Below are 18,579 nucleotides of genomic sequence, written 5' to 3' on the forward strand. Positions count from 1 at the left end.
CTGACTTTGTTAATTTGAAATACTAGTCTTCAAGCTCTGAAATTCTTTCTTTTTCTTGGTCTTGTCTCTTGTTACAACGTTCAACTGTGTTTTGAAGGTCTTTTAGTCAATATTTCATTTCCAGGAGTTCTGGGGGTTTTGTTGTTGTTGCTGTTTTTAAATAAATCTACATCATCTTGTATCTCCTGGATTGTTTTTCTGTTTTCTTTGTGTTGATTTTCAACTTTCTCTGGGATATCATTGAGCTTCCTTACAATCTACATTTTGAATTCTTTATCTGTCATTTCAAAATTTTCATTCTGACTAGGATAATATTCTGTTTCTTCATGGTGCTGGAGTTCTTGTGTTTGTTTCTTCTTATTTGCAGAAACTGTCACTCCATTTTTTTTTTTTTTTTTTTTTTTTTTGAGGTGGAGTCTCTCTCTGTCACCCAGGCTGGAGTGCTGTGGTGCGATCTTGGCTCATTGCAGTCTTCGCCTCCTGGGTCCAAGTGATTCTCCTGCCTCAGCCTCCTGAGTAACTGGGATTAGAAGCGCATGCCACCATGCCTGGCTAATTTTTGTATTTTTAGTAGAGATGGGGTTTTACCGTGTTGGCCAAGCTGGTCTCGAACTCCTAACCTCAGGTGATCCACCCGCCTTGGCCTCCCAAAGTGTTGGGATTACAGGCATGAGCCACTGTGCCCGACCCAAGCTGTCACTTCTTATTTTTGAATTTATTTTCTCTTGGATGGGATTTCCCACCCCGTCCTTGAGAGTGTGGCTGTAGAGTGTGTTGGGTTGGGTCTTCCAGCTTTGCTTCTGTAAGTAGCTGAAATGGTCAGATGAAACCAGGGCATCTGTGCTGATGGCCTTTCACTGGGGAAGGCAGAACTCCTCAGCTGGAGCAATGGAGGCTGGCAGCCATGGGGTGGATAGTCTGTTTGTACTTCCCTCCTGCAAGAGCAGTGGTGGATTTCACTGTTGGGGGCACACAAAGGTGCTTGGTTTTCTCTCCTCCCTCCCTGGCCCAGGGGGTGGCAGGGGCCCTTAGGGAGATGGGTTCTCAGGAGAACACCTGGTCATAACCAAAATGCACATGCAGGAGTAGACTGGCCTGACACAGAAGGCAGGCCCTGTTTAGTGGGGATAGCTGAGGTAGGCAGTTGTGCGGTACAGCCCTGTTTTAAATATTGTTCTTGTGTAGTTATAATAGTTTTCCTTTTCCTTTGAAAAATGATCTAGTTTGACAATAAACTGTTTGATCACAGTATTACTTAAGTGTCCTCACTCTGTCTTCTCCTGCTTCTGTATTTCTTGCCTTGACTACTCATATGTTCTTGAAATCCATCTACTGAGAGGGGAGTATTGCACAACTGAAACATCACTGCAGAGGTGTCATTTGTATAAACATTATGTGAATGGTGCCATTGGAATTTTTTAGTTCACAGTCTATACTCCCAGCTGTTTGCATCTGTCTGGTTCATGAATCTCTAAATGATTTGCTTTCCCCAGGCTGATGAAGACTGGGGCTCAAAAAGACCCAATCTTGGAAATGGAATTTTATCTCCAAAATTAATCAGGACCACGCCTTATATTCATTCCCCCACTGCTCCTCACACTTGGCTTGATTCATTCCTCAGCCTAGTTTTTTGACTTGTAGCCCTTTAATAGAAGATCTAGGTTACCTTTGACACTTCCATCCTCTGCAAAGTACAATCTCTGTTATTAATCTCCTTGCTTCATGTGTGATTTGCTGGTCATCTGTCCTATGTGTCTCCAAGTGGTCTCCTAGAAAAGGAATAGAATACAGAATATGATAAACCTAGGACAGCAATTAACCCAGTGACCATTCACTCTTCTGACCCCCCGGGAGGTCAGATGTGCTAACACTTCATCATCCTGGAAAAGGCTGACTCATTTCTCTGGTACAATCTACTCTAACTTACAATCCTTTAGAAAGTCCGTGGAACAAACTTGATTATCTCCAGACAACAGATCAGAGAAGCTTTAAGAACAATTCTAGCCTTTGTAATACTTAGGGAGCAGGGCAACCAAATGGCTTCATGGAAAGAGCCCTAAAATGGGAGTTATGGGATCTATGGAGACCACCTAAGAATGCACCTCTGAAAAATACAGCTTGGTAATCCACAACCTGATAACTGTGTCTTAGAGTCCCTTGCTGGGGCTGCACAACAGACCCCTGAGAGAGACTAGAGCATACATTGCACTGTGAGTACAGCATGAATTCTGGTTGCCTTTGCCATGGAGAATGTCCTCCATTGACTAACCCAGTATCCACACTGGGCTGACCTTCTTCAGCACAAGGCCATTTACCTATTCGACTCCATCTTCAGCCTTGTTAGGAGGGCTGCTTTTTGTCTCTACTTATCCTCTGTAGCCTTCCCATAAATCAAAGTTCTAGGATAGTATCATACACTCCAGAAAGGGCAGGAAAGGTCCTTCTACTTTCACTGTCCTTAACTTTCACTGTCCTTAACTTGAGCTCGCTGCATGTCCTAGAGAACTGGCTCAACCTTGCCACCCTTACCAACCTCACCAAAACCCTTCTGCTAAGATCACCTCCTAATTGGAGAGTGAAAAGATTCTTTTCCACTTATACTACAGTTATACTTTTCAGCTTTAAATACCACTTAGTTTTGTTTTGTTTGCTTTTATTACTTTAATTTTTAAAACATTACATAGTGTATTGTACTATACTTACAAAGAATTATATATTTTCTTACACATGCATAGATCAGTATGCATCGGTCTGTATTCATGACACAGAGGATATGGAACAATTCTAACATGCTGAATAATTCTCTTTTTCTGTCCCTTTGTATTCAGAGTCTCCCCCTTCCTAATCCTTAACAACCACTGACCAATTTTCTGTCTTATTTTTTTTTTACTTTTCCATAATGTCCTATAAATAGAATCATATAAAATGTAAGTTTTTGAGACTAGGTTCTTTCACTTAGCACACTGAGAATCAGGGACATTGGGCAATGTCTGGAGACCTTGTTAGTTAACTTGTCAGGGAAGAGTGTTACTGTCATCTAGTGGATAAAGTCCAAGGATGCAATAAAATAACCTACAGTGCACAGGATGCCCTACAAGTCATTCGGCCCAAAGAAGTCAAGAGCCCTACTGTTGAGAAACCTTAACTTAGCACAGTGTACCTGAGATTCATTCATATTGTTGTATGCTTCAATAGGTAATTTTATTGCTGAGTAGCATTCCATTGTGTGGATGTACCACAATTTATTTACTCATTTACCCCTGAAAAACATTTGGATTGTTTCCAGGTATGAAAGCTATGAATAATGCTGCTGTAAACTTGCATGCATAGGTTTTGAATGACATGTTTCCTTTCTCTAGGATACATACCCAGAAGTGTGATGTGTGGCTCACATGAGTGTATGTTAGCTTTTCAGAAACCATGAAATGGTTTCCAGAGTGGCTATACTATGTCTGCATCTCCATCAGCAATGTTTATGGGTTCCTGTTGCTCTTCATTGTCAACAGAACTTTTGTCATACTCTGTTTTATACCAGCGTGTGACACTGCAGATCAAGGCAGAGAACAGCTCCAGCACCCTAGAAGCCCTCTTTGGGGCTCTTTCTATAGCAGCTCTACACTCAAAGGTGAATAGCATCCTAACTTCTAATAGCAGAGATTCAATGTAAATGTTTTGAACAGTATATAACTGAAATAATAAAACATAAGCTCTGCTTTTTCTGGCTTCTATCTCTCAATATTTTGTTTGTGAAATTCATCAATAGTATTGTGTGTAGTTGTGATCATTGATACTCATTAATGCATAGGGCTCATTTGTGTGAGTATACCACATTTTAATTTTACATTCTCTTCCTGATGACTCTTTGCCATTCTTTTTATTGAGTTTTAATTTTTATTCAATAAACCATACCCATTTTATGTGTACAGTTCAATGGGCTATGACAAGTATATATACTGGTGGTAACACCACCACTATCAAGAGACAAGATACTTCATAACAACAAAAATATTTCCTCATTCCCCGCAGATACATCTCCCAGGCACATACTGGTCAGCTTTCTTTCTTTAGCTATAGCTTAGCTTGGTCATTTATAGAATTGCATGTAAATAGAAACATATATTATGTACTCTTTTATGTCTGACTTCTCTGGCTCTGCATGTGTTTCAGGTTTGTTTATGTTTTTGTGTGTATCAGCAATCTGTTATTTTTATTTCTGAATAACATTTCAACTATATGAATGTAAAAATTTGTTTATTCACTTGCTGTTGGGCATTTTAATACTCCAGCTTTGGCTTATGATACATAAACCATTAATTTATGAAAAATTATGTACAAGTCTTTGTGTGGACATGGATTTTCATTTCCTTGAGTAAATAAATAAATAAGTATTAAATACTGGATCCTATGCTACATTATGTTTAATTTTATAAGAACTGCCAAAGTAATTTCCAAATTGGTTGATGTATTAGTCTGTTTTCATACTGCTATAAAGAACTTCCTGAAACTGGGTAATATATAAATGAAAGAAGTTTAATTGACTCACAATTCTGTATGTCTGGGGAGGCCTCAGGAAACTTACAATCATGGCAGAAGTTGAAGGAGAGGCAGGCACCTTCTTCACAGGGCGCAAGAGAGAGAATGAATGCAGGAGGAACTACCAAACACTTATAAAACCATCAGATCTTGAGAGAACGCATTCACTATCATGAGAACAGCATAGGGCTAACTGCCCCCATAATTCAATTACCTCTACCTGATCTCTTCTTTGATGGTGGGGATTATGGGGATTATGAAGATTACAATTCAAGATGAGAGCAGTTTTTTCCAATTCTGTGAAGAAAATCATTGGTAGCTTGATGGGGATGGCATTGAATCTATAAATTACCTTGGGCAGTATGGCCATTTTCATGATATTGATTCTTCCTACCCATGAGCATGGAATGTACTTCCACTTGTTTGTATCCTCTTTTATTTCATTGAGCAGTGGTTTGTAGTTCTCCTTGAAGAGGTCCTTCACATCCCTTGTAAGTTGGATTCCTAGGTATTTTATTCTCTTTGAAGCAATTGTGAATGGGAGTTCACTCATGATTTGGCTCTCTGTTTGTCTATTATTGGTGTATAAGAATGCTTGTGATTTTTGCACATTGATTTTGTATCCTGAGACTTTGCTGAAGTTGCCTATCAGCTTAAGGAGATTTTGGGCTGAGATGAGGGGGTTTTCTAGATACACAATCATGTCATCTGCAAACAGGGACAATTTGACTTCCTCTTTTCCTAATTGAATACCCTTGATTTCCTTATCCTACCCGATTGCCCTGGCCAGAACTTCCAACACTATGTTGAATAGGAGTGGTGAGAGAAGGCATCCCTGTCTTGTGCCAGTTTTCAAAGGGAATGCTTCCAGTTTTTGTCCATTCAGTATGATATTGGCTGTGGGTTTGTCATAGATAGCTCTTATTATTTTGAGATATGTCCCATCAATACCTAATTTATTGAGAGTTTTTAGCATGAAGGGTTGTTGAATTTTGTCAAAGGCCTTTTCTGCATCTATTGAGATAATCATGTGGTTTTTGTCTTTGGTTTTGTTTATATGCTGGATTATGTTTATTGATTTGCGTATATTGAACCAGCCTTACACCCCAGGGATGAAGCCCACTTGATCATGGTAGATAAGCTTGTTGATGTGCTGCTGGATTCGGTTTGCCAGTATTTTACTGAGGATTTTTGCATGGATGTTCATCGGGGATATTGGTCTAAAATTCTCTTTTTTTGTTGTGTCTCTGCCAGGCTTTGATATCAGGATGATGCTGGCCTCATAAAATGAGTTAGGGAGGATTCCCTCTTTTTCTGTTGATTGGAATAGTTTCAGAAGGAATGGTACCAGCTCCTCCGCATACCTCTGGTAGAATTTGGCTGTGAATCCATCTGGTCCTGGACTTTTTTTGGTTGGTAAGCTATTAATTATTGCCTCAATTTCTGAGCCTGTTATTGGTCTATTCAGAGATTCAACTTCTTCCTGGTTGAGTCTTGGGAGGGTGTATGTGTCAAGGAATTTATCCATTTCTTCTAGATTTTCTAGTTTATTTGCATAGAGGTGTTTATAGTATTCTCTGATGGTAGTTTGTATTTCTGTGGGATCGGTGGTGATATCCCCTTTATCATTTTTTATTGCATCTATTTGATTCTTCTCTCTTTTCTTCTTTATTAGTCTTGCTAGCAGTCTATCAATTTTGTTGATCTTTTCAAAAAACCAGCTCCTGGATTCATTGATTTTTTTGAAGGGTTTTTTGTGTCTCTGTCTCCTTCAGTTCTGCTCTGATCTTAGTTATTTCTTGCCTTCTGCTAGCTTTTGAATGTGTTTGCTCTTGCTTCTCTAGTTCTTTTAATTGTGATGTTAGGGTGTCAATTTTAGATCTTTCCTGCTTTCTCTTGTGGGCATTTAGTGCTATGAATTTCCCTCTACACACTGCTTTAAATGTATCCCAGAGATTCTAGTATGTTGTATCTTTATTCTCGTTGGTTTCAAAGAACATCTTTATTTCTGCCTTCATTTCGTTTATGTACCCAGTGGTCATTCAGGAGCAGATTGTTCAGTTTCCATGTAGTTGAGCGGTTTTGAGTGAGTTTCTTAATCCTGAGTTCTAGTTTGATTGCACTGTGGTCTGAGAGACAGTTTGTTATAATTTCTGTTCTTTTACATTTGCTGAGGAGTGCTTTACTTCCAACTATGTGGTCAATTTTGGAATAAGTGCAGTGTGGTGCTGAGAAGAATGTATATTCAGTTGATTTGAGGTGGAGAGTTCTGTAGATGTCTGTTGGTCTGCTTGGTGCAGAGCTGAGTTCAATTCCTGGTTATCCTTGTTAACTTTCTGTCTCGTTGATCTGTCTAATGTTGACAGTGGGGTGTTAAAGTCTCCCATTATCATTGTGTGAGAGTCTAAGTCTCTTTGTAGTCTCTAAGGACTTGCTTTATGAATCTGGGTGCTCCTGTATTGGATGCATATATATTTAGGATAGTTAGCTCTTCTTGTTGAATTGATCTCTTTACCATTATGTAATGGCCTTCTTTGTCTCTTTTGATCTTTGTTGGTTTAAAGTCTGTTTTATCAGAGACTAGGATTGCAACACCTGCCTTTTTTTTGCTTTCCATTTGCTTGGTAAATCTTCCTCCATCCCTTTATTTTGAGCCTATGCGTGTCTCTGCACATGAGATGGGTTTCCTGAATACAGCACACTGATGGGTCTTGACTCTTTATCCAATTTGCCAGTCTGTGCCTTTTAATTGGAGTATTTAGCCCATTTATATTTAAATTTAATATTGTTATGTGTGAATTTGATCCTGTCATTATGATGTTAGCTGGTTATTTTGCTCGTTAGTTAATGCAGTTTCTTCCTAGCCTTGATGGTCTTTAAAATTTGGCATGTTTTTGCAGTGGCTGGTACTGGTTGCTCCTTTCCATGTTTAGTGCTTCCTTCAGGAGCTCTTTTAGGTCAGGCCTAGGGGTGACAAAATCTCTCAGCATTTGCTTGTCTGTAAAGTATTTTATTTCTCCTTCACTTATGAAGCTTAGTTTGGCCAGATATGAAATTCTGGGTTGAAAATTCTTTTCTCTGAGAATGTTAAATATTGGCCCCCACTCTCTTCTGGCTTGTAGAGTTTCTTCCAAGAGATCAGCTGTTAGTCTGATGGGCTTCCCTTTGTGGGTAACCTGACCTTTCTCTCTGCCCTTAACATTTTTTCCTTCATTTCAACTTTGGTAAATCTGACAATTACGTGTCTTGGAGTTGCTCTTCTTGAGGAGTATCTTTGTGGCATTCTCTGTATTTCCCGAATTTGAATGTTGGCCTGCCTTGCTAGATTGGGGAAGTTCTCCTGGACAGTATCCTGCAGCGTGTTTTCCAACTTGGTTCCACTGAATGAAATATTTTTAATTTTAGAACTAGAAAAACATATTATCTTAGAAACTGATAAACTTCTTAACAAACAATAGCTTCAATCATGTGAAACATTTTACGTTAAAAAGGAACTCTTGGTTTTAAAAAATAGGGGCCCCTATAGTCTAGACTCTGCTGGACACTAACACTCCTGGGAATGTCTGTAGCATATATTGCTCTCTGCAGGATATTGATCGTGTTTTGATTTGACTAGTTGGATGCTTAGGAAGGAGTCCCCCAATTCCATGGACTTTAACCATCGCTCCCAAGGATGTCAATGTACTAACAATGAACTGCTTTGTTCAATGACCCAGCCTATTGCATGCCAACTCAGCAATCCTGTAATTAGGCACCATTCAGGCTAGTCTGACTTAGCCTGGAAGAGTAGAAGTAAATAAATGTGTTAACAGTCTGAGTCCTTAAAGTTATAGACTTACTTAATGTAAGCCTCAGCTGACAACAATTTTCTAAATGGTTCTTCAAACTTCCAAAGACTTTGGTTTGAAGCATGATGGTGAAACATATAATATCTTCCCCTTAAAGACAATCCTCTGGTAAATCTGGAAACAACACTTAGAACCAAATGGAAAATTAAACCATTGGGAGGTGGTGGAAAACCATCTAGCCACTATCAGTTCAAAGTCTGGATACTTAAGTGATGCAAAGGACTCTGTTATAGATACTATACAGGACAGATTATCAAAATAAACAGTTGATAATAATATTTATGCAAACAAAAAGCAGTCATATGAAGAAAGCCATGGTTATAATAAATGACCTCATGGAGATAGCAAATTTCCAGTCTTTCCCACTGTGAGTACTGCAAGAAGGTAACCACAGTTATAAAAAAATGTCCTCATGGAGATAGCAAAAAATAGTAGTAAAAAATTTCGACTAGTAGTAGTAAAAAAAATTACTACTATGAGTTCTACAAGAAGGTAAAATTAGCTGACATTATTTATAATGTCATATATCTGGTCTACTGGTGTATCATTGTATTAGTCCATTATCATGCTGCTAATAAAGACATACCTGAGACTGGGTAATTTACAGAGGAAAGAAGTTTAATGAACTCACAGCTCCACATGCCTGGGGAGGTCTCATAATCATGACAGAAGACGAAGGAAGAGCAAAGAGATGTCTTACATAGCAGAGAGAAAGAATTTGTGTAGGGGAACTATAAACTCCCCTTTATAAACGAGAGTTCCCCTCTATAAAACCATCAGATCTCCTGAGACTTACTATCACAAGAACAGCATGGGAAAGACCTGCCCCCATGATTCAATGACCTCCCACCAGGTCCCTCCCACGACACGTGGGAATTATGGGAGTTACAATTCAAGATGAGATTTGGGTGGGGACATAGCCAAACCATATCAATCATAAACTGAAATTTTTAGGTGAGTGAGAAATATTACCAGAAATATGTCCATAACACCTACGACTGCACAAAACCACACACACACATATTTTACAGTGTAGTACTTTCCTTTTCTCTTATAAATTGTTTGTTTGAAGTTTACCAAGATGGAATGCATAGTTTTATCTGAGACAAGCAGCCATTTAACATGTGCAAAGTAAAGAGATAAGCACTGGACACCCCAACTAACAATATGAAGGGGAGCATCCTGAGGAGAATTAGAAATGAGGTTGAAAAAGGAATATCATTAGGGCCGTCATCTTGTCTCACATTACAACTCTTGATTCAACCCCGTGCTTGGTTGAATAATGGACAATTTTTGAGAAACTATATTGACACCTCTGTTTTTAAAAACTGCGGATGGCATGAATACAAGTTGCCTCACTTTAATGTGGAAACGGGGATACGTAGCTCTACTGGCCTAATTGTGCAATTGCAATTTAATACAGGCTCCCAAATTTGACAATGATCAATGTGTTAGGTTATTATATGCTTTGTTAACAGAAAAGAAAAATGTGTTTATCTGTAAATCTTAGGCAGGGAAGAGTAATACATTCTCATTTTGTAACATTTATTTCCTCATAGAATTGGTTAAGTACTGTACTCAGTTTCTGTATCAGATTCAGTCAGTAAAAACTCATTGATAGTCCATTACTACTTGACAAATTCTACTGTAAGGACTTTAGCTAAATCGTCCCAAGCCCCTGCCTGGTTGATATTTTTCTCCCCTCCATCTTTTCAACTTCATCGGAAGTGATACATTATAAACAGATGTATTTATCTTCCAGCTAATCCCAAATGGATGAAATAAAGAGCTTGACACCAATTTTAAGCTTTTCCTCTTTTCCTCTCCTAATGATTTATTGCAGAAGAAAAATAGCCCTACAAAAATGGATTTTTACCACATGCTCAATAAATTCTAGGTGCATTTCTCTGATTCTCTGTCCCGGTACAAACATTCCTCTATCAAGATTAATATTAAACTCAGCCCAAGGCTGAGCACCAGATTTGAGCAATGACAAATTTCTCACCATTTCCCCACAGATCTTTTACTTTGTCTGCCAAGTTGTGAATTTCAAGCTTGCCCTATAACCACACACAGAGGAAAAACGCTCCTATCAATGACAGTAAACCAAGCTCTTTTGACTTCTGATTGACACAGGGATACAACTGGAGTTCTTGATGTGTTATTTGATTTTTTCATTCTGTGAAAAAAATTTTTTGTGCATTCTGCAAAATTTAGATAATTCATAGTGAAAGTCCAGTGTAGTGTCTTGAGAAGAGAACAAATAATCATAGAAATATTTTTAGGTCAGTTGTACCAAAATTTTAGATTTCAATCAGTAAAATACATTTTTTAGATAATTTAAAAAATAAAATAAACTGCAGATTCAAACTGTGTCAAGTACACTCACGTAAAATCCACCATCGACTATTAATTACATGATACAAATCTCAGAATAAAGGACCGTTTTTTTAAAAAGTGAATGTTAGCTTTAAATACAACTCATTACATTACCCCTTTTCCTCTTTTTTTAGTACAGATTCAACGTGGACATATAACATTTTGCATCCCTGTTCTTGGGAGCAGTGGCATCAGTTGATAGAATAGAGCCTTCTGCCCATACAGGTAAAAAGCAAGCAACCAGCAGACCTCGGCTCTGATCCCAGCATTTTCTTTGTTAAATACATGACAATTCCATGAACTTGCCTTTTAGGCAAGACAAATCACTTTCCCTTCCAAAGCTCACCATTTTGTTTATGTTGCGTGATCAAAGAAGATCGTGACATTCTAATTGGGTAAAAGAACATACCTATCAATAAGTATATTTGATGGGACAACTTTCTTAAGTTATTTTTAGTTGTTCAGGTCGACTTTGATGAAGTGTCCACTTGACTGGTAGTCAGAAAACTGGAAATGAAAACAGTCTCCATTTAAACTCTTATCATTGCCATCTAAACAGCACAGAATTATTGTGGACATTTTCACTTATATGTTTTAATAAATTAGCCGTGAACTCAAAATACTAAATCACAAAGAAGCCCATTACAAAAAGCAATCTGTTAAATTCCAACTACAAAACTATCTATTTGTATTCACCCTTTGCTTTTGAAAAGATTATTTTACCTCATTTAAACATTTACTCCTGGAATTCTCAACATGACCCTGATAGAGAAGACAATTTTTTTTGTCTTCTTTCCCTTCAGAAGTTCACCATTTTGTTTATATTGCATGATCTATTTGTATTCACCCTTTGCTTTTGAAAAGATTATTTTATCTCATTTAAACATTTATTCCTGGAATTCTCAACATGACCTTGACAGGGAAGACAATTTTTCATCGACAAAAATTTCTTTAAGGCTTTGTGTACATGTACTGTTTGAGCTAGGCAAAATGTTCGCTCAAGAAAGCAACAGTAAAAGTCATTTTACTCAAATGTAAAATATAAAACAGTAAAAATGACATTTTACTCAAATTAAATAAATTCCAAGAGCAACTGCTGAATGTGAGGGCCTCATTTTTCATATTGTCTATTCTGTTTGGGGAGAACAGTTCCTCTTGTTCTATTTCCTTTTATTTGAGAACATGTCTCAACTTCTCTCCCACTCAAGAACTCTGAAGTTTGGATTTGGCTTGCACTACCTTGCATTTCAGCCCTTTCCTGGATTTCTCTGGGGTTCTTTGGGTATGGCATGAAGCCATGTGTGGTCTCCTGTGTAATCAGGTTATTGCTGTGGGAGACTTTCCCTAATTGTGTTAGTCTATTGAGATTACAGCCCTGCAAGTGCATATCTGGGCATCTAGGAAATAGGTATTAATATTTGATTGCTGAGTTTTTGTTCACGTATTCTTTAATTGATTAGAATTGTGGACCTTCTAAACAATGACCAGACATTGTACATGCTAGTTTATGTAGTGATGCAGAGGTGCCTCCCCTAACTCCAGACACCTGAGAGGCAATGAAAATTTACTAAGTAGTAGAAAGATCATGTAAGACAGAAAAGGGTGAGGGGTTCGAGTGTATGCCCATTCTGTTTCTGAATGCATTGCCTAATCAAAGTCCATTTGATTACTCTGATATTCATGCCCTAGTTTTCAATCCTAGTTAATTGCAATTGTCCCAACATACACATACTCCCTCTTTAATTTTTGTCCATTGTACTTAACATCTTCATATACACTATATATTTATTTTTGTTGAAAGTCTAACTATAGTGCTGAGAGACAGGACTAGCTGGATTTCCTAGGCCGACTAAGAATTCCTAAACCTAGCTGGGGAAGGTGACTGCACCCACTTTTAAACACGGGGCTTGTAACTCAGCTCACATCTGACCAATCAGGTAGTAAAGAGGGCTCACTAAAATACCAATTAGGCTAAAAACAGGAGGTAAAGAAATAGTCAAATCATCTATCATCTGAGAGCACAAGGGGAGGGACAATGATTGGGGTATAAACCCCAGGCATTCGAGCTGGGAGTGGGCAACCCCCTCTGGGTCCCCTCCTGTTGTATGGGAGCTCTGTTTTCACTCTATTAAATCTTGGGAGCTCTGTTTTCACTCTATTAAATCTTGCAACTACACACTCTTCTGGTCCGTGTTTGTTCCGGCTCGAACTGAGCTTTTGCTCGCTGTCCACCAGTGCTGATTGCCATAGTCGCAAACCCGCCTCTGACTTCCACCCCTCCAGATCTGGCATGGTGTCTGCTGTGCTTCTGATCCAGCGAGGCACCCATTGCCGCTCCCGATAGGGCTACAGGCCCGCCATTGTTCCTGCGTGGCTAAGTGCCCGGGTTCATCCTAATCAAGCTGAACACTAGTCGCTGGGTTCCATGATTCTCTTCTTCCGTGACCCATGCCTTCTAATAGACACTCACTCACTGCACGGCCCAAGGTTCCATTCCTTGGAATCCATGAGGCCAAGAACCCCAGGTCAGAGAACAAAAGGCTTGCTGCCATCTTGGGAGTGACCCGACACCATTTGGGAGCTCTAAGAACAAAGACCCCCCAGTAACAGTGCTTAATAAAGAGAACCTTGGAGCTTTTTTCAGCCTGAGATGCCAGGAAAAATAATTGAGACAATAAGGGTGCTATGAACTGAGAAAATATTATGTATATCCTAATATTTTCATAACATTAAGGATGACGTATTTCTTGATTTTTGGAAGAATTCGATCCTACAACATCTGACCCAACAGTAAATTTGAGGGATAGACTTTTATTTACTGATTTAATATTTTAATGGTTAAAGGTCAATTCTGGTTTCTATTTCTTCTAGAGTCACATTTTTGGTAAGTTGTAATTAGAAAATTGGATAAATATAGCCAGAAACAATTTCTAGGAATGTATTCATTTGTCTCAGTTTTAAAGTAAATGGTATAACTTTATTCATACTTTTCTCTTCTTATACCTGCATGATATCTCAAATTGTATCCCCTTTTTAGTTCATAGGTTTATTTATTCCTTTTCTTTCTCAATTTCATCAGAATTTTAACTTTATTAATCAATGCAAATTAAGCAAGCATCTTTAATTTTTTTTTTTTTTTTTGAGATGGAGTCTCACTCTGTCACCCAGGCTGGAGTGCAGTGGCGCAGTCTCGGCTCACTGCAGCCTCCGCCTCCCAGGTTCAGGTGATTCTCCTGCCTCAGCCTCCTAAGTAGCTGGGATTACAGGCATGCGCCACCAGGCCCAGCTAATTTTTGGTATTTTTAGTAAAGATGGGGTTTCTCCATGTTGGCCAGGATGGTCTTGAACTCCTGACCTCATGATCTGCCTGCCTTGGCCTCCCAAAGTGCTGGGATTACAGGCATGACACCATGCCCAGCCGCACCTTTGATTTTTGTCTGATTTTTTTTTTAAACTTTGTGTTCTAGTTTATTAATTTGTTCTATTTTAATTTTTTTTTTCTTGTTTTTAGAGACAGGTCTTGCTCTGCTGCCCAGGATGGAGAGCAGTGGTGTAATCATAGTTCACTCTAACCTCAGATTCCTGGGCTCAAAACATCTTCCTGCCTTAGCCTCCTAAGTAGCTAGGACTATAGACACGTGTCACCACAACCAGCTGATTTTTGCATTTTCCAGAGACTGGGTCCTTGCTGTGTTGCCCAGGCTGGTCTCCAACTCCTGACTTCAAGTGATTCTCCCACTTCAGCCTTCCAAATTGCTAGGATTACAGGCATGAGCCACCGCACCCAACCTGTGCTCATTTTTTCTTCCTGCTGCCTTTTTTGGGTACAGTATTTTTTCTGAAAAATTTCTTGAGGTGGACACTAGCCCATTTGTTCTTTCTTTTCCAATGCGAACATTTAAGACTCTAGCTTTAAATGTATCCCACAACTTTGAAAGGAAGCATTTCTATTATTGTCCATTTCTGAACAATTGCTTGATTTCTGTGATGAATTCATCTTTGACCCGTGAGTTATTCAGAAGTATATTTCATGTTTTCATGTGAATGGTTTTATTATTATTATTATTATTTTCTAATTTATTGTTATTATAGATCAGGGTCTACATTATATTAATGCTGTAGTATCTGCTAAAATTTGGTTTCTGGCCTAATGTGTGTGCTTGAGAGAAATGCTGCCTCTTTGTATCCTGTGTCACTTTTTTCTAGTGGTTTGTGCATCTCCTTCTCATCAATTTCAAGATCTTTTGTACAGTTTAGAAATTAACACTTTCTCTGTTGTCAGGGTTGCAAACATATTTTTCCAAATCCGCTATTTTCTGTTGATTTTTTGAAATCATCTTTTACTGCATGAAAGTTTATGTTTAATATAAACAGCATGAAATTTGCCTAGTGTTTTTTTTAATGCTTATAGGATTCCATATTGCTCAAGCCACCTCTACCACCTTAAATGTACACAGAGACTTCTATATATTCTTGTAGAATTTTTGACATTTTTTCAAGGTAAGATTCAGGTTTGGGAAATAAATTTTATATCATTTCATACATTAAAAGACTTTTCAAGAAAAAAATGCAAACAAAAATGCAAAATTGGGTACAAAAGTGAATATTAGCTTAGAATGTGAAAAAGAACCACAACAGAATACAAATTTGAATATGTTGACAAATACCTCCAACATCCAGTAAATCTAGAAAGATGGTATACCTTTACTAAATAACTGCATGACCCTCGCCCCCACTGCTTTTATCTTCCTACAGTTTTTAGCTTTACATTTTTTATCTCTTCATATAATTGCAATTTTATAATATTTTCCACAGAGAGACTAAAGAGATAAGTTAGTCTTTCCTCTAGCAGAGTTTATCTAAATTTGTTTTATTATTGAAAGGATGAATAAACCACAGGCGTTTGGGCATGAACATAATCACTGTTTTAGGCCCATGGCACAATTGTGTCTTTCAGGCAGGAAATCTGAAAAATTACTTTACACTCAATTCCCAGAAACAAAGAAAAAATATATACGATGCATTTATAATTGTATACATTGTATTCTTGAGTTTATTCTTGAGAGGGTTATTTTGACGAAATATCAATGGGAATTCCATCAATTCTGCCACCAGTTGTGTACATTTGACTATTTGAAGACATTTCCACAAATTGACTTCTGATTCGATATATACCAAACCTTGTTTCTCTTCTACTATCCTTGTGCTTCCGGGGCCAGTTGCAGTAGGACGTGATCAGAGTATGGCACAAGCAAGGTCCTGTATCTTCATGAGAGAATGCTGAGTTGGGTCAACGATGTAAGCAGTACTAACATTCTGAAGGCCATTCCTACCCTAGGGTGGTTCCCAGTAATTAAACACAACCAGTAATTAAACACAAAACCACTACAGAGCACACACACCTCAATAAGCCCAAACTAAATGGATCCCTTTTTCAACCTTTCTGCTGCCAGAGCCCATAAGCCCTGATGGTGTTTCCAGTGCATTCTGTGAAGAGAGACATGGAAAGAAAAAGATGAGTTCTACGTTCCCAGTAGGTTTGCTGGGGACATTGCTGGTTTTAGGACTGAATGTCCCACATCCTGGGAATTCTCTCAGTCCTAAACACACCAGGAAGACTCATTATTCTAGGAGAAAGAGATAGTCATCTTAGCCATTGGTGGTTAAACTTGGCAACTTTTTATAAATGTATAACCTGTGGATGCACTGCTGGAGCTCTTCCTAGGGTATTAATAGTGACCCATGCAAGTAGGGAGCTTAACTTTAAGTGAGGGCCTGCAGCTGAAGTTCCAGTAGCCTCCTACGAAATCTGCTGGGTTTTTAATTCATCTTTATCTTCAAATCTTTAATTTAGCTGCAATTTATTTTCAACTCAGATTCTTTATATTCTTCCTAGTCTTCTTCCCTCTGGCTGCTGTGCTCCTTGGATGCACAGCATCCTACGTTTCTGTTCTAGCATTTTGTGACTCAGGTAACTGCCTTTGGAATCACCATGTGATGAAGATTCTGTCAGAGATGGGAGTTGATGCAGTCACTCCCAGTGGGGTTAGTGGAGTAGAAGAAAAGTTGCCCACCTCCCACTGAGGCACCTGGGGAAGCCTCTCTGCTACTGAGAACCCCAGCCTCAGGGAACCCACTCTCCACTCAGCAGCTTCTTAGCGTCTTGGTGTTGGGAAACACAGAATTCATGTCCCGTGCCCATGTTGCCCAGGGGTCCCCAGAATTCAGAGGTCCATGTTCTCCTGAGGATCTGCCACTTCATCTTCTTTGTTGCAGAGATCTCTGAGGCTCATTTCCAAGAACCCACATAATCCAAGAAAGAGGAAATCCCCGAGCAATTTGGCTTTGGTTTTTCTGCAATAGATCAAACAAAACATAACAAGCCTCACCTGCCCCTGACTGCCTTTTGCCCTGGGTGTACATATGCATGTGTTTGTGTGTGTATATGTGTGTGTATTAAATACATTTTCCTGCTGTTTCTATTCTTTCATTATCATAACAGAAAGATAACAGAGCCACAAAAGACCCTGGAGACCTGTTAGATTAAAAGCTCATGGAGTGCTTTAACCATTTTTATAGTTGTTATAAAGGTGAAGAAAACATTCAGAGAGATAAATAAACCCATGTATATATATACATGTATATATACACACATATTATATATAAGCCCTATGATTTCTCATTTATAAATAAGGCCCATTATTTCTCATTTATAAATGATCCCAATGGTTTTTATCTCATCAGGCTGTTTTGAAGCATAAATAAATAAGCAGATGTTCACATATCCAATACATGTGTAGTATAGACATAATACTACATGTAAAAAGATCTGTCAGAGTAGATGAATATGAATTCAGGTGTAGTTTCTGCTTGGGGTGAAGGAACATTGGGAAGCTATACTGTTTCATGGGAAAAAACACAGGCAATGTTGTCACATCAACCTAGATTAAAACCATTACTTTATCACATACTAGTAAAATTCTTAATCTATCTGGAACCCATATGTATAAAATGAACTTAATACCTACTTAAGAGAGTTGTCATGTAAAATGTTTGAATGCCCAGCAATTGAAGCAGATTGGCATAGAGGGGCAGGACCTGGGCAGAACAAGCATTTGAAGACCTCCTTCTGTGCCCCTTCAGCTCCTTGTCTCACCATAAACCTCAGAAATGCAATGATGCTACCAAGAAAGCGTGCAGCAGCCACCACGAAAAGCTTTGATTTCCTCCTTTTTCTATTGCTGCTTCTCTCTCCTTGGGACTCACGCTAAGAACTTGAACTGCATGATTTCATATCACTTAAGAAAAAAAAGGAATATTAGGGAGTTCAAGGGGCAGCCACTTGGCAAACATGAAAGCTTGCTTCAGAAGCAAGCTTTATAAGCTCCATTTTTATAAGCTTTATAAGCCCCATTTTCATCCAGGTGCTCCTGAGAGCTGCCCCCTGCAGAGCTAACAGAGTCTTCAAGTCCATGCTGCTTATATCCCTTGGCAGCAATTAGAAAAACTGCCCTTCAACATGGGCTTTATTTTATCCTGTGATTGCTAGGGAGAGCTACAAACAGCATCCAGCAGGCAGCGATAGCATTACCCGTTATCATTGTCATTTTCTATTTCATTTATGTTCAACTGCCTTAAATACCGGAAAAGCAGTTTTACTTAAAAGGCTGGGCCCTGCACTTCCAGGTTTATCGGAATAAAGCAGAAACCAAGTTGGAGAGTTTTAAGGGCACAGGAAAAAAAAAAACAAACACTGTTTGGAGACAGGAGGCTTTGAATTATAGTGGGAAAAGATAGCTGGGTTCTGCTTAAGACCTGA

Source organism: Pongo abelii, chromosome 16 (assembly GCF_028885655.2).
Source record: "Pongo abelii isolate AG06213 chromosome 16, NHGRI_mPonAbe1-v2.0_pri, whole genome shotgun sequence".
NCBI lineage: Eukaryota > Metazoa > Chordata > Mammalia > Primates > Hominidae > Pongo > Pongo abelii.